At 43.1% G+C, this 20,419-nt stretch overlaps 1 long non-coding RNA gene across 1 annotated transcript; it reads right to left on the reverse strand.

Moving 5' to 3' along the window:
* On the reverse strand, nucleotides 1-20,198 carry LOC308606671. Its single transcript, XR_014013881.1, has 3 exons — nucleotides 20,099-20,198; nucleotides 19,802-19,950; nucleotides 1-818 (listed from the first exon to the last, which is right to left on the reverse strand). It is a non-coding gene; the product is annotated as an uncharacterized lncRNA (long non-coding RNA).
* Nucleotides 20,199-20,419: the final 221 nt, after the last annotated feature.

Below are 20,419 nucleotides of genomic sequence, written 5' to 3' on the forward strand. Positions count from 1 at the left end.
TGTTTTCTATGTCTGGGAGTCTGTTTTGTAAATAAGTTCATGTATATCATTTTTTTTAGATTCTACATATAAGTGATATCACATGATATTTGTCTTTCTCTGTCTGACTTACTTCACTTAGTATGATAATCTCCAGGTCCATCCATGTTGCTGTAAATGGCATTATTTCATTCATTTTAATGGCTAAGTAATAGTCCATTGTATATATGTACATTTTCTTTATCCATCCATCTGTTGATGGACATTTAGGGTGCTTCCATGCCTTGTCTATTGTAAACAGCGGTGCAATAAACATTGGGGTCCATGTATCCTTTCAGATCATGGTTTTCTCCCAGGAGTGGGATCCTTTTGCTGTTTTTAAACAATGCTGCAACAGACTGATATCATGCAACTTTCCAAACCAGACAATTTCTTGTGAGAAATATTAAACATTTACATATTGAGTAAGTAAATATATTTCTTTTTTTTTAATTAATTAATTAATTTTATTTATTTATTTTTGTGTGTGTTGGGTCTTCATTGCTGCACACGGGCCCTCTCTAGTTGCGGTGAGCAGGGTTTACTCTTCATTGCGGTGTACAGGCCTCTCATTGCGGTGGCTTCTCTTGTTGCAGAGCACGGGCTCTAGGTGTGCGGGCTTCAGTAGTTATGGCTTGCGGGCTCCAGAGCACAGGCTCAGTAGTTGTGGCACATGGGCTTACTTGCTCCGCGGCATGTGGGATCTTCCTGGACCAGGGCCTGAACTCATGTCCCGTGCATTGGCAGGAGGATTCCCAACAACTGTGCCACCAGGGAAGCCCTAGATATATTTCTTGTTCCTAGAAAATATATATTTGATTTCAGAATTTCAGCTGATGGTCAACAGCACAAACAAAGCCCTGGCAGTAGCACAGAGTTTGGCTCTAATTAGGAGACTATCTTGGCTACAGCCAAATTTCCTAGGGGACAAGTTTGGATAGGGAAGTCGAGATCTAATGGAGAAAATTGGAAAGCCCATATGAGGAGGTTAGCCTATATCCCCAAAGGCACTGTGGAGTCTTTGAAAATTCTTGATCAGGGGAAATACATTCAGTCATCAGAGATTCACTGAACACTCATACTGCATTAAGCATTGAACTGGGTAGACATCAGGCTTACAAAGGCAAAAGGGATTGTTCTATTCACTCAAAATACAGTGAGAAAGATAAATGTGTCTATGTTCAAAGCAATACATTTGGTAAGTTTGTAGAGGTTTATGCAGAGTTTGCCAACAGGAAAGCTCCTTCCAATTTTGCTTTGTTGGGGGAGCGCCAAGGAGGGGTTCAAGGTGAGCCTGGAATTTGACAGACAGAAAAATTAAGGGATGACATGAAATTAGAAAATCTGAGAGCTGATATTCGAGAAGTGGCTACTTCCAAGGTGAGGGACAAGATGGCTCTGGGACAGGGGAGGGAAGGAGGTTTACTTTTTATTCTCTATCTTGTAGTACTTCTGAATTTTGCACATGCATGAGTAACTTGCCCAAAGTTCTACAGCAAGTTCTGTGTAACTGCAACCTGTGATCTTAATCATTACACTACCTCCCAAATAATAATTCCAGGTCCATCTGGAAGAGAGAAGAGAGGTAGATGTCTGATGGATGAAGAAAACAGAGCTCAAACAGAATCCTTAAGGAATTCCCTGGAGGTCCAATGGTTAGGACTCCACGCTTTCACTGTCGAGAGCCGGGGTTTGATGGCTGGTCCGGGAACTAAAATCCCACAAGCCACGGGGCATGGCAAAAACAAACAAACAAAAAACAACAACAAACCCCCCAAAACCAGAATCCCTAGTTTGAATCCTGGATCACTGAAAGAGAGTAGTGCCAATGACTGAACAGTCACCCTGGGAAGATCTATTGATTAAATAATGAGTGTGTTTTGGAAAGGGTGAGTTAGAATTTGGCAGAAACATTTAAACATATATCTTGTAGACCAGTCCTCACGACCCTTTCAGGGGGTCTGCAAATTCAAAACAATATCCATAACAGTGCAAAAAAGTTACCTGCCTTTTCCACTGTGTATTCCTGTGATTTATATTTTCCTCAGTTTTATTTTCTAATATGGTAAATATCAATAGATATAACGTACAAAAACAAAATTTGTCGGAGTTTCTCAATAATTTTTAAGGTTGTAAAGGAGTCCTAGGATCAAAAAGTTTGAGATCCTCTGTTGGTCAATGGCTTTCAAACTTTTTAAACAAGGTCTCACAGAGGAAACTCCATTTTTCATCATAGTCCAATATCCATATATATATGCAGATGTGTAATTGAATGAGAGTTTCACAAACTCTGGCTCACTCTTTGGGATGCGCTCAGTGTTTTCTATTTCACTTTAAAAATTAAAATGCTGGTAACAGTTCACTAAATTGATTTCATGACCCACTAATGGATAATGAGCTGCAATTTGAAAAACACTTCTCTTCATTGTAAATACAGAAGAAAGCTGGAGCATTAGGAGAGGTCCCTCTCAACAGAACATGGTGTACACTTAATATTTGCTGAGGAAGTGAATGGAGTGAATGTGTTGTTCTCCAAGCTTCCAGTTCTCCAACTACGAAACATCTGTACAGGGCAAACAGGGTATTGTGAGAATCAAGTAAGAAAAATGTAGGTGAAGTCTCTTTGTATACTGTAAAATACTACAGAGATAAGAGGGTTTGCTGTTATAAAAAACTGATTGAAATGTATAAAGATCAGTAGCCTTTAAAATCAGAAAATATAGGTGTAATTCCCAGCTTTATCATTACTAACTCTGTGACATGGGTATTATTAATAATAACTAATATTTATTGAGTGCTTACTGTATGACTAGTATGGTGCTAAGCTTTATTATATGTTTATGTCATTTAATCCTTACCATGACTTTATTCTGAGGAAATTTTTTTTTTTAATTGCTGCGCTGTGAGGCTTGTGGGATCTTATTTCCCCGACCAGGGATTGAACCCAAGCCCGGCAGTGAAAGCGCTGAGTCTTAACCGCTGGACTGCCAGGGAATTCCCAGTGGGCAGTGTCTTATATTGTACTCATTTGACATACATGGAAACTGAGGCCTGGCAACTTTAATTTACAAGCTAACTTAGTATGGAAGACTTTTTGTTTGCTTGTTTGCCCTTCCAGTATCTAATCCCTTCTCTTCTCTGAAGAACACTGGATTTTACTTAGAGAACCACCCCTCCCACACATTTAGTCCAAGCGTTTGGGGAAACTCGCTCCATCTCTTGGGGTCAGGGCTGCATTTGTAACTAAACTGGCCCAAGTAGTCCTCCCTCTGGGCCACAGTGATCAGTTGAGGTGTGGTCATGTGACCCAAGTAGGACCAATCAGAACTAATAAAGGGGCTTTTCCTACAGCAGCGGAAAGGAGGTGCCTCTTTCCTCTGGACTGGTAGCTGTTAGCTATGTCAGGCTCCTCTAACCCTGGAGCTGCCGGTGGTTACCTTGCCAACACTGGGTGGGAGGTCACCCGGAGATGAGTCCAGACAGAGCACAATAGAGCTGAGATGTGGAGCAAGAGGGAGGAGTAAGGGAGGGAGAGGGAGAAAGAGAGAGAGGGAGCGAGAGAGAGAGAGAGAGAGAGAGAGAGAGAACTAATGATACACTTTGAGCCCCTGGATCCAGACTGAAGACAGACACCAAAGAACTCTTTGATTACAAGAGCCAATACATTCCCTTTTATGCTTAAATAAGTTGATTTAATTTAGTTATTTAATAAATACTCATATAGCACTTACTAAATGCCAGGAATTCTTCTAAGTACTTTACAAATATTAACTAATTTACTCTTCATGACATTCCTATGAAGAGAAGCCATATGATTATTTTCATTTTTTAAATGAGAAAACTCGGCTTCCCAGGTGGCGCAGTGGTTGAGAATCCGCCGGCCAATGCAGGGGACGTGGGTTCGTGCCCCGGTCCGGGAGGATCCCACATGCCGCGAAGCGGCTGGGCCTGTGAGCCATGGTCGCTGAGCCTGAGCGTCCGGAGCCTGTGCTCCGCAACGGGAGAGGCCACGGCGGTGAGAGGCCCGCGTACCGCAAAAAAAAAAAAAAAGAGAGAGAAAACTGAGGCACAGGGACACTAAATAATTTACCTGGTTCTCTCTTAGGACTTTTTTTTTTTTTTGCTCTTGGAGTTGGCCAGGATTTGATCTGACTCCAGACAGATCCAACACACCTACTCCTTTGCTGGTATTTCTCAAACTCTCCTCATTTACCTTCCATCTTTATCGTTATTACCATATTCACAAACCTTCTATACTGTTATTCATTTAAAAGTTTCCCTTAAATCCACTTTAAATCAATTCCCTTCTTTAATTTGTCCCAAGCTATAATATCAGTGAAACGATGAGTTTGATGTCTTAGACATATTTTTCTATGAAAATGGATGTTAGCTACTAACATCTAAAATATTTATCCATGTGTCAACTAAAATCACTGAGTATCCCTGACCCTCCTGTGTTGCCTTCCACTTCACCTCAACTGATGCTTAGTTTCTCCATCTGTACAATAGGGCTAATAATATATCCCTCACAGGATGGCTGCTTGAAACAAATGAGGAAATAACTGAGGTGCTGCGTTGTTGATTGCAGAGCACTAAACAGAAGGGAGGCACTATGGCTGTTAAGATGACAAACTCCTCAAGGGCAAGGACGAGGACTTTGGTTTTTGACCGCTTAGACCTCATACTAGTCTCCTTCTCTCGGCTACATGCCAGGCTTTTTTTGTCCTCAGATGGGCTCTGCCTTCTCCCACCGGAAGACTTTTGTTCAAGGATTCTCTCAAGTGAAACACTCTTCCCACCGGGGCAGACTGTGTTTTTCAAAAATGTCCAGAGCAATATTTCTTGTCCCACATGCTCTTCTAGAACTTTGCCATCCCCCATCAAGAGCTGGGAGTCTATTTCCCCTTCCCTTGAAGTGGAGTGGGATTTTTTGACCGCTTCAACAAATAAAACATAGTAGAAGTGATGTTGAGTGGCTTCTGAAGTTGGATCATAAAAGATGGTGTTGCATTTTCCTGGCTCTCTTTCTTGGGATGTTTGCCCTTGGAACCTGAGGAAGCCCAAACTGGCCCATGTGGAGAGACCACTTGAAGAGGCCTATGTGGAGGGGAGCTGAGGCCTCTGGCCTATAGCCTGCATCAACCACCAGACAAGTGAGTAATCAAACTTTTACTTCTTCAGAGCAAAAGCCATGCCCAGAATTTGGTGCAAAATCCAAACATCTTAGTGGCATTTGATGCCTTGGGACAATGGGGCACGGGCCTCATCCAGAGAAGAGCACCGGCTGCCGAGATGGGACCTATAAGTTCCATGGACTATCTCTTTTTGGTTTGGCTTTTTGATATGATTAAAATTGTTTTTTAAAACAATTAAGATTATTTTTTATTCCAAAAAATTAAAATTTTAAAATTTAATTAAAGGCCTCAGCCTTTAAGTCTTCCAACTGAAGCCCCAGAGACCGGTGTAGAGACAGGCCATCCTATGGTGCCTTATCTGAACTCCTGACACAGGGAACTTGTGATCATAATAAATGTCAGTAAGATTTGGGGGAACTTGATATGCATCCACAGTAACTAGAATACCTCCTCTCTTTGCCTGGCTAACTTCTACTGACCCTCCAGCCCTCATCTGAAATGCTTCCCTGGACAGGACTAGGTTAGATCACTGGTCATGATCTCCCATAGCATCCTCTACTTCCTCTTTTGTGGCACTTACCACACCTGCCATGATTTTTTTCATTATCGACTTTCACTATACTGTGCGCCCTGTGAAAGCCAGGACCAGGATTCTGCAGAATCTCTGTTAAGTAGCCTGGTGGATACCTGTCCACAGGATGCTCTCAGTAAATACTTATTGAATGAATCAACAGATATTTTACCCCACAGTGCCTGGCACAAACACTGGGCATGCAGCAAAATTGGACCCACCCTTAAGGGTTCGGGAATTAATTTTGGCAACATTCCTGTGTGGGGTACTGCATTGTCACCAGAGTAGTCTTGATTTACTACGTAAATCCTTTACTGTTGCCAGTGTTGTTCAGTAACAAAAGGTAAGTTTCAAGAAATTCCACAGGCTTTTACTTCTACTTTGGATGAAGAACGTGGCAAAGAACATCACTCCCACCTTAATTAGGAGAAAAAGGCAGGTAATCTACAATGTCATGATTTTTCTCCAGCCCATCAGAGAGCTCAGGCTGTAAAGTAACCAAGTCAATTGAATTCCAAAGAGCAAGAAGCCTCTCAAAGGTGAGCTAGGACACTGAGAGTGTGTCACCTTTGTCAAAGCACAAGAGAAAGAGGTGGCTGCTAGAGAAGCTGGTAAGAAGAAATTAGCTAAAATTTTGACAAATGTTTAAAGACCGTGTGTGGGCTAACATATCAGTGTGGTATGGATTAGGGCCCAGACACAAGAGGAGTTTGCACTCACTCCAGGTTCTTTTCCACGGGCCTCCAGTGGGTGCTCACAAGAAAGATTGGAGGCAGAGCAGGAGACCAGAGTCCCCTCATTGCATAGGTGTGTAGGAGGTAATTGGCTGCTGCTGAAGGATGGACATAAAGTCCCTCCCAGTTTTCCAGACACTTCCTTCTCTTCGATAAAGCAAATCCTTAAGCCTCTGGGGTAGGGGAAGCAGACCCTCTCATGCCCGTGTTTCTCCCAGCAAAGATCTATTGCTTCTGCAGGAGGAGTAGCAGCAAAGCCCATCTGCCTGGAGTGGTGGGGATGTAGGAAACACTCTCACCCCATGACACAAGCAAGGCCCCACTGCAGCTGGGGGAAGAGTAGAAGCAAAAACCCTCTATCTTTCCAGGAGGGGCTAGAAACCAGCTCAGGCTCAGGATCCTACCAGCAACACCAATCTGAGGTCTGCTGACACTGCAGACCAACCAAAAACACAAGGCAGAATTTGAGTGCCACAAGGAGGAGGGACAGGGATGGTGAGAAGTCTCCAGCCTGAGGCCCAGATGCATAGAGCTTGCCTAAGACTGAGGCTGGATCAGGACAACAGAGAAACCCACCCCATGTCTTGCCACCATGATCAGCATAGCATCAAGTAACAAGCACCAGCAGGCTGCCGCAATGAGAGGGGTGAGAGCATGGAGAAGAAGCCCCGCTGTGTTGCAGGGGTGCAGGGGTGGCTGAAAGCTGAGGGGGCAACAAACAGAAGCTGGGGAAATCCATAGTCAGCAGACCTAACAATGAGAAAAGATAATGGAAGTTCTTCAGGCAGGAAGAGTATGATACCAGAGAGAAACTGGATCTGCACAAAGAAATGAGGAGTATTGAAAATGGTAAGAAAAAACAGAAAAGACATTTTCCTTATTTCAATCTCTTTAAAAAATAATTGCAGGACTTCCCTGGTGGTCCAGTTGTTAAGAATCTGCCTTCCAATGCAGGGGACGTGGGTTGGTTCCATCCCTGGTCGGAGAACTAAGATCCCACATGCTGCTGGGCAACTAAGCCCACCACCGCAACTACTGAGCCCACGTGCCACAACTAGAGAGAACCCTGTGTGCTGCAACTAGAGAAGCCCATGCACCACAATGAAAGATCCCACATACTGCCATGAAGATCCCGTGTGCTGCAACTAAGACCCGATGCAGCTAAATAAATAAATAAATAAATAAATAATTTTAAAAAATTGGTTGACTAAAGCAAAAATAGTCAATAATGGCATTCATAACATATTTAAAAGTAAAATACATGACGATAACAGCATAAAAGGTGCTCAGAAGGAACTGGAAGTTTACTGTTGTAAGGTTCTTACTGTATAAGAGAAATGGTAGAATATTATTTGGAAGTAAACTGTGATGAATTGAATATGTATATTATAAATCCTGGAGTGACTACTAAATTTTTTAAAGAGGTATAACTAATAAACCAATAACGGAGATAAAATGGAATCATTAAAAAATACTCAACTGATACAGAAGAAGGCAAGAAAAGAGGAAAATAGGAACAAAGAACAGATGGGATAAATAGAAAACAAGTGGCAAGACAGATTAAATTGAACCATGTCAAAAATTCCATTAAAAGTGATCTAAATCGCCCAATAGAAAGGCAGAAACTGTCATATTGGATTAAGAAAGCAAGATCCGAGATACACCAGAAATACAGCTACACGTGGAACAACTCCTACAGAACACCTACTGAACGCTGGCAGAAGACCTCAGACCTCCCAAAAGGCAAGAAACTCCCCACGTACCTGGGTAGGGCAAAGCGGAGAGATTCCCACACAGAGGATTGGTGCCAACCAGCACTCACCAGCCTGAGAGGCTTGTCTGCTCACCCGCCAGGGTGGGCGGCACTGGGAGCTGAGGCTCGGGCTTCAGTCGGAGCGCAGGGAGAGGACTGGGGCTGGCAGCGTGAACACAGCCTGAAGGGGCTAATGCACCACAGCTAGCCGGGAGGGAGTCCAGGAAAAAGTCTGGACCTGCCGAAGAGGCAAGAGACCTTTTCTTCCCTCTTTGTTTCCTGGTGTGCGAGGAGAGGGGATTAAGAGCGTTGCTTAAAGGAGCTCCAGAGACGGGCGCAAGCCACGGCTGAAACCGCGGACGCCAGAGATGGGCGTGGGACACTGGGGCTGCTGCTGCCGCCAGGAGACCTGTGTGCGAGCGCAGGTCACTGTCCACGGCCCCCTTCCGGGGAGCCTGTGCAGCCCATCACTGCCGGGGTCCCGGGATCCAGGGACGGCTTCCCTGGGAGAACGCACGGCGCGCCTCTGGCTGGTGCAACGTCACGCCGGCCTCTGCCGCTGCAGGCTCGCCCCGCACTCCGTGCCCCCCACCCCCGGCCTGAGTGAGCCAGAGTCCCCGAAGTGGCTGCTCCTTTAACCCTGTCCTGTCTGAGCAAAGAACAGACGCCCTCCAGCGACCTACACGGAGAGGCAGGGCCAAATCCAAAGCTGAGACCCGGGAGCTGTGAGAACAAAGAAGAGAAAGGGAAATCTCTCCCAGCAGCCTCAGAAGCAGCGGATTAAAGCTCCACAATCAACCTGATGTACCCTGTATCTGTGGAATACATGAATAGACAATGAATCATCCCAAATTGAGGAGCCAGGAGTCAGTGCTGTGCCTCTGAGGTGGGAGAGCCAACTTCAGGACACTGGTCCACAAGAGACCTCCCAGCTCCACATTATATCAAATGGTGAAAATCTTCCAGAGATCTCCATCTCAACCCCAGAACCCAGCTTCACTCAGCGACCAGCAAGCTACAGTGCTGGACAACCTATGCCAAACAACTAGCAAGGAACACAACGCCACCCATTAGCAGAGAGGCTGCCTAAAATCATAAAAAGTCCACAGACACCCCAAAACACACCACCAGACGTGGACCTTCCCACCAGAAAGACAAGATCCAGCCTCATCCACTAGAACACAGGCACTAGTCCCCTCCACCAGGAAGCCTACACAACCCACTGAACCAACCTTAGCCACTGGGGACAGACACCAAAAACAACGGGAACTACGAACCTGCAGCCTACAAAAAGGAGACCCCAAACACAGTAAGATAAGCAAAATGAGAAGACAGAAAAACACACAGCAGGAGAAGGAGCAAGATAAAAACCCACCAGACCTAACAAATGAAGAGGAAATAGGCAGTCTACCTGAAAAAGAATTCAGAATAATGATAGTAAAGATGATCCAAAATCTTGGAAATAGAATAGACAAAATGCAAGAAACAGTTAACAAGGACCTAGAAGAAATAAAGATGAATCAAGCAATGATTAAAAACACAATAAATGAAATGAAAAATACTCTAGATGGGATCAATAGCAGAATAACTGAGGCAGAAGAATGGATAAGTGATGTGGAAGATAAAATAGTGGAAATAACTACTGCAGAGCAGAAGAAAGAAAAAAGAAGGAAAAGAACTGAGGACAGTCTCAGAGACATCTGGGACAACATTAAACGCACCAACATTCGAATTATAGGGGTTCCAGAAGAAGAAGAGAAAAAGAAAGGGACTGAGAAAATATTTGAAGAGATTATAGTTGAAAACTTCCCTAATATGGGAAAGGAAATAGTTAATCAAGTCCAGGAGGCACAGGGAGTCCCATACAGAATAAATCCAAGGAGATATACGCCAAGACACATATTAATCAAACTGTCAAAAATTAAACACAAAGAAATCATATTAAAAGCAGCAAGGCAAAAACAACAAATAACACACAAGGGAATCGCCATCAGGATAACAGCTGATCTCTCAGCAGAAACTCTACAAGCCAGAAGGGAGTGGCAGGACATAATTAAAGTGATGAAAGAGAAAAGCCTGCAACCAAGATTACTCTACCCAGCAAGGATCTCATTCAGATTTGATGGAGAAATTAAAACGTTTACAGACAAGCAAAAGCTGAGAGAGTTCATCACCACCAAACCAGCTTTACAACAAATGCTAAAGGAACTTCTCTAGGCAAGAAACACAACGAAGGAAAAGACCTACAATAACGAACCCAAAACAATTAAGAAAATGGGAATAGGAACATACATATCGATAATTACCTTAAATGTAAATGGACTAAATGCTCCCACCAAAAGACACAGATTGGCTGAATGGATACAAAAACAAGACCCATATATATGCTGTCTACAAGAGACCCACTTCAGACCTAGAGACACATACAGACTGAAAGTAAGGGGATGGAAAAAGATATTCCATGCAAATGGAAACCAAAAGAAAGCTGGAGTAGCAATTCTCATATCAGACAAAATAGACTTTAAAATAAAGACTACTAGAAGAGACAAAGAAGGACACTACATAATGATCAAGGGATCGATCCAAGAAGAAGATATAACAATTGTAAATATTTATGCACCAAACATAGGAGCACCTCAATACATAAGGCAAATACTAACAGCCATAAAAGGAGAAATCGACAGTAACACAATCATAGTAGGGGACTTTAACACCCCACTTTCACCAATGGACAGATCTTCCAAAATGAAAATAAATAAGGAAACACAAGCTTTAAATGATACATTAAACAAGATGGACTTAATTGATATTTATAGGACATTCCATCCAAAAACAAAAGAATACACATTTTTCTCAAGTGCTCATGGAACATTCTCCAGGATAGATCATATCTTGGGTCACAAATCAAGCCTTGGTAAATTTAAGAAAATTGAAATTGTATCAAGTATCTTTTCCGACCACAGTGCTATGAGACTAGATATCAATTACAGGAAAAGAGCTGTAAAAAATACAAACACATGGAGGCTAAACAATATACTACTTAATAACAAAGTGATCACTGAAGAAATCAAAGAGGAAATTAAAAAATACCTAGAAACAAATGACAATGGAGACACGATGACCCAAAACCTATGGGATGCAGCAAAAGCAGTTCTAAGAGGGAAGTTTATAGCAATACAATCCCACCTTAAGAAACAGGAAACATCTCGAATAAACAACCTAACCTTGCACCTAAAGTAATTAGAGAAAGAAGAACAAAAACACCCCAAAGTTAGCAGAAGGAAAGAAATCATAAAAATCAGATCAGAAATAAATGAAAAAGAAATGAAGGAAACGATAGCAAAGATCAATAAAACTAAAAGCTGGTTCTTTGAGAAGATAAACAAAATTGATAAACCATTAGCCAGACTCATCAAGAAAAAAAGGGAGAAGAGTCAAATCAATAGAATTAGAAATGAAAAAGGAGAAGTAACAACTGACACTGCAGAAATACAAAAGATCATGAGAGATTACTACAAGCAACTCTATGCCAATAAAATGGACAACCTGGAAGAAATGGACAAATTCTTAGAAATGCACAACCTGCCAAGACTGAATCAGGAAGAAATAGAAAATATGAACAGACCAATCACAAGCACTGAAATTGAAACTGTGATAAAAAATCTTCCAAAAAACAAAAGCCCAGGACCAGATGGCTTCACAGGCGAATTCTATCAAACATTTAGAGAAGAGCTAACACCTATCCTTCTCAAATTCTTCCAAAATATAGCAGAGGGAGGAACACTCCCAAACTCATTCTACGAGGCCACCATCACCTTGATACCAAAACCAGACAAGGATGTCACAAAGAAAGAAAACTACAGACCAATATCACTGATGAACATAGATGCAAAAATTCTCAACAAAATACTAGCAAACAGGGCCTCCCTGGTGGCGCAGTGGTTGAGAGTCCGCCTGCCGATGCAGGGGACGTGGGTTCGTGCCCCGGTCTGGGAAGATCCCACATGCCACGGAGCGGCTAGGCCCATGAGCCATGGCCGCTGAGCCTGCGCGTCCGGAGCCTGTGCTCCGCAGCGGGAGAGGCCACAACAGTGAGAGGCCCGCATACCGCAAAAAAAAAAAAATACTAGCAAACAGCACATTAAAAGTATCATACACCATGATCAAGTGGGGTTTATTCCAGGAATGCAAGGATTCTTCAATATACACAAATCAATCAACGTGATACACCATATTAACAAATTGAAGGAGAAAAACCATATGATCATCCCAATAGATGCAGAGAAAGCTTTTGACAAAATTCAACACCCATTTATGATAAAAACCCTGCAGAAAGTAGGCATAGAGGGAACTTTCCTCAACATAATAAAGGCCATATATGACAAACCCACAGCCAGCATCGTCCTCAATGGTGAAAAACTGAAACCATTTCCACTAAGATCAGGAACAAGACAAGGTTGCCCACTCTCACCACTCTTATTCAACATAGTTTTGGAAGTTTTAGCCACAGCAATCAGAGAAGAAAAGGAAATAAAAGGAATCCAAATCGGAAAAGAAGAAGTAAAGCTGTCACTGTTTGCAGATGACATGATACTATACATAGAGAATCCTAAAGATGCTACCAGAAAACTACTAGAGCTAATCAATGAATTTGGTAAAGTAGCAGGATACAAAATTAATGCACAGAAATCTCTGGCATTCCTATATACTAATGATGAAAAATCTGAAAGTGAAATCAAGAAAACACTCCCATTTACCATTGCAACAAAAAGAATAAAATATCTAGGAATAAACCTACCTAAGGAGACAAAAGACCTGTATGCAGAAAATTATAAGACACTGATGAAAGAAATTAAAGATGATACAAATAGATGGAGAGATATACCATGTTCTTGGATTGGAAGAATCAACATTGTGAAAATGACTCTACTACCCAAAGCAATCTACAGATTCAATGAAATCGCTAGCAAACTACCAATGGCATTTTTCACAGAACTAGAACAAAAAATTCACAATTTGTATGGAAGCACAAAAGACCCCGAATAGCCAAAGCAATCTTGAGAACGAAAAATGGAGCTGGAGGAATCAGGCTCCCTGACTTCAGACAATACTACAAAGCTACAGTAATCAAGACAGTATGGTACTGGCACAAAAACAGAAAGATAGATCAATGGATCAGGATAGAAAGCCCAGAGATAAACCCACGCACATATGGTCACCTTATCTTTGATAAAGGAGGCAGGAATGTACAGTGGAGAAAGGACAGTCTCTTCAATAAGTGGTGCTGGTTTCGAAAACTGGACGGGGACATGTAAAAGTATGAGATTAGATCACTCCCTAACACCATACACAAAAATAAGCTCAAAATGGATTAAAGACCTAAATGTAAGGCCAGACATTATCAAAGTCTTAGAGGAAAACATAGGCAGAACACTCTATGACATAAATCACAGCAAGATCCTTTTTGACCCACCTCCTAGAGAAATGGAAATAAAGACAAAAATAAACACATGGGACCTAATGAAACTTAAAAGCTTTTGCACAGCAAAGGAAACCATAAACAAGACCAAAAGACAACCCTCAGAATGGGAGAAAATATTTACAAATGAAGCAACTGACAAAGGATTAATCTCCAAAATTTATAAGCAGCTCATGCAGCTCAATAACAAAAAAACAAACAACCCAATCCAAAAATGGGCAGAAGACCTAAATAGACATTTCTCCACAGAAGATATACAGACTGCCAACAAACACATGAAAGGATGCTCAACATCTTTAATCATTAGAGAAATGCAAATCAAAACTACAATGAGATATCATCTCACACCAGTCAGAATGGCCATCATCAAAAAATCTAGAAACAACAAATGCTGGAGAGGGTGTGGAAAAAAGGGAACACTCTTGCACTGCTGGTGGGAATGTCAATTGGTACAGCCACTATGGAGAACAGTATGGAGGTTCCTTAAAAAACTAAAAATAGAACTACCATATGACCCAGCAATCCCACTACTGGGCATATACCCTGAGAAAACCATAATTCAAAAAGAGTCATGTACCAAAATGTTCATAGCAGCCCTATTTACAATAGCCCAGAGATGGAAACAACCTAAGTGTCCATCATCGGATGAATGGATAAAGAAGATGTGGCACATATATACAATGGAATATTACTCAGCCATTAAAAGAAACGAAATTGAGCTATTTGTAATGAGGTGGATAGACCTAGAGTCTGTCATACAGAGTGAAGTAAGTCAGAAGGTGAAAGATAAATACCACATGCTGACACGTATATATGGAATTTAAGAAAAAAAATGTCATGAAGAACATAGGGGTAAGACAGGAATAAAGACACAGACCTACTAGAGAATGGGCTTGAGGATATGGGGAGGGGGAAGGGTAAGCTGTGACAAAGCGAAAGAGAGGCATGGACATATAGACACTGCCAAACGTAAGGTAGATAGCTAGTGGGAAGCAGCCGCATAGCACAGGGAGATCAGCTCGGTGCTTTGTGACCGCCTGGAGGGGTGGGATAGGGAGGGTGGGAGGGAGACGCAAGAGGGAGGGGATATGGAAACATATGTATATGTATAACTGATTCATTTTGTTATAAAGCAGAAACTAACACACCATTGTTAAGCAATTATACTCCAATAAAGATGTAAAAAAAAGAGATAAAATAAAATCTGCTGTAAGGGAAAAAAAATGAGCTCTTAAGGGTGAGCCTTAATTCAATATAACTAGGGTTATTACAAGAAGAGGAAATTTGGATACAGACACATACAGAGGGAGACCACGTGAAGATACAGGGAGAAGACAGCTATCTACAAGCCAAGAAGAGAGGCCTCAGAAGAAACCAACACTGCTGACACCTTGATCTCAGACTTCTAACCTCAGAATTATAAGAAAATAAATTTCTGTTGTATAAAAAAAAAAAAGAAAGCAAGATCCAACTATGTTCTGTCTACCATAAATACATTTTAAATATGAAGTCCTAGGTAGGCTATAAGTTCTTTAAAGAAGTTAAAGGACAGGGAATTCCCTGGTGGTATAATGGTTAGAACTCAGCGCTTTCATTGCCAAGGGCCCAGGTTCAAACCCTGGTCGGGGAACTAAGATCCTGAAAGCTGCTAAGAGTGGCCAACAACAAAAAGAAATGCAGGTTCATAGGCTCCATCCCAGCCTACTGAATCAGAAACTGCATTTTACATGTATATATATTAAAGTTGAAGACACACGGTTCTAAGTGCCTTGATTGCAGAAGCTGTGGTTTTTAGACTCAGTATCTTAGGTCCATTAGAATGTCAACTCCATTAACGGAGGATTTGTATCCATCTTATTCTTTTCTGTATCCCTCAGTGCTTGTATGTGGTTAAAATCTCAGGCTGGACTTCCCTGGTGGTGCAGTGGTTAAGAATCCGCCTGCCAATGCAGGGGACATAGGTTCAAGCCCTGGTCTGGGACTATCCCACATACTGCAGAGCAACTAAGCCCATGCGCCACAACTACTGATCCTGCGCTCTAGAGCCCGCGAGCCACAAATACTGAGCCCATGTGCCACAACTACTGAAGCCCGCACGCCTAGAGCCCATGCTCAGCAACAAAAGAAGCCACCACAATGAGAATCCTGCTCACCGCAAAAAAGAGTAGCCCCCGCTCACTGCAACTAGAGAAAGCCTGCGCACAGCAGCGAAGACCCAACACAGCCAAAAGTAAATAATAAATAAATAAATAAATTTAATAAATAAATTAAAACTCAGGCTGAGAGCTGGGAAACCTTATGCATTTACTCCTATACCCTCCAATGCTCTCACAGAGGATCCATAGGATACTAAATCTGGAAGGACCTTAAATACCAGCCAATGCTGTCTATTAGAACTATCTGCAATAATGAAAATATTCTATATCTACGCTGTCCAATATGATAGCCACTATCCACATTGTCTATTGAGCACTTGAAATATGGCTAGTGTGACTAAGAACTGAATTTTAAGTTTTAATTAATTTAAATTCAAATAGCCACGTGTGGCTATTGACATTATGGATCTAGACTAATCCTCTATTCTATGCACAGAGGACTGAGACTCAGAAAAACATCAGTGACTTGAGTAAGATCACACCATGAGTAGATGGACATCTAGATGTGTTTTGATGAGCGTTAAAGATGAAATGCACTGAACTTAGAAAGAGGCAGACTTGGGTCTCTGGTACTGGCTCAGGCACAAAGCTGGGAAACTTGGATAACTTCTCTGGATCTCACATGCCTTCTGTGAAAGGAGATGTTTACGTTATGGTTTGCTTGCTCTAAAATCCCTTCTAATTATTCATATTGAAAAGTTGTGATTGGATAATTTTTGTGCCCTCCTCACACAGTGCCACCTAGTGGTGCACTATGAACCCTGCATTTCCTCCTCTTGGATCAAATTCTTGGACACGGAAGATGGAAACCCTCGTGAGTTGATCACCCCCTCGATGTGAGTGATTTGGCCATCAGATCCCACTCTCTACTCTCCACACGTAGATGTCGGCAGCTGTCAAGTGCTGACACTGATAGATGTCCCAGGGTTTTTCCTGACCACTTCTCACCCCCTGCATCCACAGGAACAAGACTTTGTGACTGCTTTTGGTGGAGTCGTACCTAACTTACTTGTCAAAAGTCTCCTGTCCCTGTGTCTGGTCCATGACATGGCAGCCACCTCCTCTGACAAGCCTGTAGTTTGATATTTTTTTCTCTTTCTTCAGACACAGCTCAGCTGATGGTCAAGGGATGAGTGAGTAGGTGAAATGCCACAAGCCCCTTAACATCAGTCTGGGGACAGTGCCAGACTCTCAAGGCTCCTGCCCCCATGGTCCTAACAGCTCTGTAACCTTGGACAAGTTATTTAATGTTTCTGAGCCTCAGTTTGCATAGTGGAGATAAAAATACCTATCTCTAAGGTAGTTCTGAGAAATAAAATATAGAGTATTTAGCGCATAATAGGCGATCAATAAATGGTAGTTGGTTACAATCACAGTCACAAGTAATAAAATACACCTTCTGTTAGCTAGGCACTGATCTCTGGACTCTAGGGGATGCAGAAGAGCTGTAAGAGACATGATCCCAGTTGGCTTCCGCACGTAAGCAGCAGGCTACCACACAGGAGCAAGAGTACATAAGTGGAGGCACGGTATTAATAAGTGCAAAATGATGGGCTTCCCTGGTGGTGCAGTGGTTAAGAATCCACCTGCCAATGCAGGGGACGCGGGTTCGAGCCCTGGTCAGGGAAGATCCCACATGCCGTGGAGCAACTAAGCCTGTGCACCACAACTACTGAGCCTGCATGCCACAACTACTGAAGCCCGCACGCCTAGAGCCCGTGCTCTGCAACAAGAGAAGCCACCTCAGTGAGAAGCCCGTGCACCACAACGAAGAGAAGCCCCCACTCCCTGCAACTAGAGAAAGCCCGCGTGCAGCAACAAAGACCCAATGCAGCCAAAAATAAAATAAATAAATGTATTAAAAATAACAAAAAAAAGGAAGAAATGGGGGCTAGGTATCCTGCAAGAAATTTGGATTTTACCATAAAACCATTTCCTCTACCCTGAAAGGTAAAATTCCCCAAGATCGTTTTCAAGCCCGTGCTTCTGAAGACTTGAACTGGTTTTGCTCTCTCCCAACTCTGCCACTGATTAGCTGCATAACCTGGGGCATGTCACTTACCTTCTCTGAGCCTCAGCTTTCTCACCTATAAAATGGGTATACTGGGACTTCCCTCGTAGCACAGTGTTTAAGAATCTGCCTGCCAATGCAGGGGACACAGGTTCAATCCCTGGTTTGGGAAGATCTCACGTGCCACAGAGCAACTAAGCCTGTGCACCACAACTACTGATCCTGCGCTCTAGAGCTCGTGAGCCACAACTACTGAGCCCACATGCTACAACTACTGAAGCCCGTGTGCCTAGAGCCCATGCTCAGCAACAAGAGAAGTCACCACAATGAGAAGCCCACGCACCAAAACGAAGAGTAGCCCTCACTTGCTGCAACTAGAGAAAGCCCACGAGCAGCAATGAAGACCCAATGCAGCTAAAAATAAATAAATAAAAATAAAATACCATAAATAAATAAATAAATAAATAAAATGGGTATACTAATAGAGTTGCCGTGAGGACCGAATGAAGTTATGCGTAGTGCCTAGCACAGAACAGGTTGCTCAGTAATGTTAGCCTTTTGTTTTCTTTTTTTCCATGGAGGGATAAAAGATAAAGGATGAGAAAACTGGCTTAATTATTTTTAAATTAATTAATTTATTTATTTTGGCTGCGTTGGGTCTTCATTGTTGCATGCGGGCTTTCTTTAGTTGTAGTGAGTGGGGGCTACTCTTCGTTGTAGCGCATGGGCTTCTCATTGCAATGGCTTCTCTTGTTGCAAAGCACGGGCTCCAGGCACGCAAGCTTCAGTAGTTGTGGCATTTGGGCTTCAGTAGTTGTGGCTTGCAGGCTGTAGAGCACAGGCTCAGTAGTTGTGGTGCATGGGCTTAGGTGCTCTGCGGCATGTGGGATCTTCCCGGACCAGGGCTCTAACCCCTGCCTCCTGCATTGGCAGGTGGATTCTTAACCACTGCACCACCAGGGAAGTCCAAACTGGCTTAATTGATGTGTGGAAATCTGATAGATTCTAGCATTGAACTCTCACTGCTACAACTGCTGGCAGGAAAAGTGTACCAGTCGTCCCTCAGTATCTGTGAGGGATTGGTTCTAGGACCTCCTGCTGATACGAAAATCTGCAGATCCTCAAGTCCCTTATAAAATGGCATAGTATTTGCATATAACCTACCCACACCCTCAGCCCACCCTTCACCTGTATACTTTAAATCAGTGGTCCCCAGCCTTTTTGGCACCAGGGACTGCTTTCATGGAAGACAATTGTTCCGCAGATGGCGGGGTCCGGCGGGGGGCAGGGGTTGGGTACCCCTGCTTTAAATCATCTCTAGGGTCTTCCCTGGTGGCGCAGTGGTTAAGAATCCGCCTGCCATTGCAGGCAACACGGGTTCGAGCCCTGGTCTGGGAAGATCCCACATGCCGTGGAGCAACTAAGCCAGTGCACCACAACTACTGAGCCCACGTGCCGCAAATACTGAAGCCCGTGTGCCACAACTACTGAAGCCCGCACGCCTATAGCCCGTGCTCTGCAACAAGAGAGGCCACCACAATGAGAAGCCCACGCACCACAACAAAAGAGTAGACCCCGCTCACTGCAACTAGAGAAAGCCCACGTGCAGCAACAAAGACCCAACGCAGCCAAAAATAAATAAATAAATAAAATATTAAAAAAGAGTGAATCTGCATAAAAACATAAATCTACCATAAAAAAGGTTTAAATCATCTCTAGGTTACTTATGATACCTAATACAATGTAAATGCTATGTAAATAGTTGTAAATACAATGTAAATCATTGCCAGTGCTCAACGAATTCAAGTTTTGCTTTTTGGAACTTTCTGGAGTTTTCTTTTTCTGAATATTTTAAATCTGCAGTGGGTTGAATCCACGGATATGGAGGGCAAACTGTACACTGACAATTTTCCTCTCCCCTTTTCTTCCCCTCCAGCTTCTGACCTGGACATATTTGTGTTTCCAAGCAGGCCATGGAAGAAAGACTGGTAACAGACAATTTTCCTGGTGTCAGTCTTGAAGGTTCAGTCTTGAAACTGCCTCTTCTTCTGCCCCGAGCTCCCTTCCCCCACCGATGGACTGGTTTCCTTTCACTATGGGAGGAGAGAGGAGAGAGAGCAAGGAGGGTATGGTAGAAATGACTCCACCTAGAGCTTGTGGGATTTTTACAGGAGGCCCCGCCCTGCACCTCCCTGCCCAGGGGTCTCTGCTGGGAAGGTTGAAAGGTGCTCTGCTCCTTACCAGGTGTGGCAATGTTGAGCCTCTAAAGACCACTGAACCAGGATAGGGTGGGGGTGGGAGGGTGGGCAGTGGAGGTGATCATCTCTGTGCCAGTGACTTAGATTCCTGCCAGAGCTTGGCCTCTGCAGGCAAAGAATAAAGAGCACGTGGAAGGAAGGGGCCTGGGGAAGCTGAAACTGTGTGACTTTGGCTGAGTCATTCTATAATCAGCCACACCCTTGCTCAGTAACCTTCAATGGTTCTCCACTGCCACGGAATAAAGTCCCAAAGGCTTAACCCTGACCCAACTTATAGTAACCACTGGACCTGCTACTCCACCCC

The sequence above is a fragment of the Mesoplodon bidens genome (assembly GCF_964165515.1).
Source record: "Mesoplodon bidens genome assembly, chromosome: 2".
Lineage (NCBI taxonomy): Eukaryota > Metazoa > Chordata > Mammalia > Artiodactyla > Ziphiidae > Mesoplodon > Mesoplodon bidens.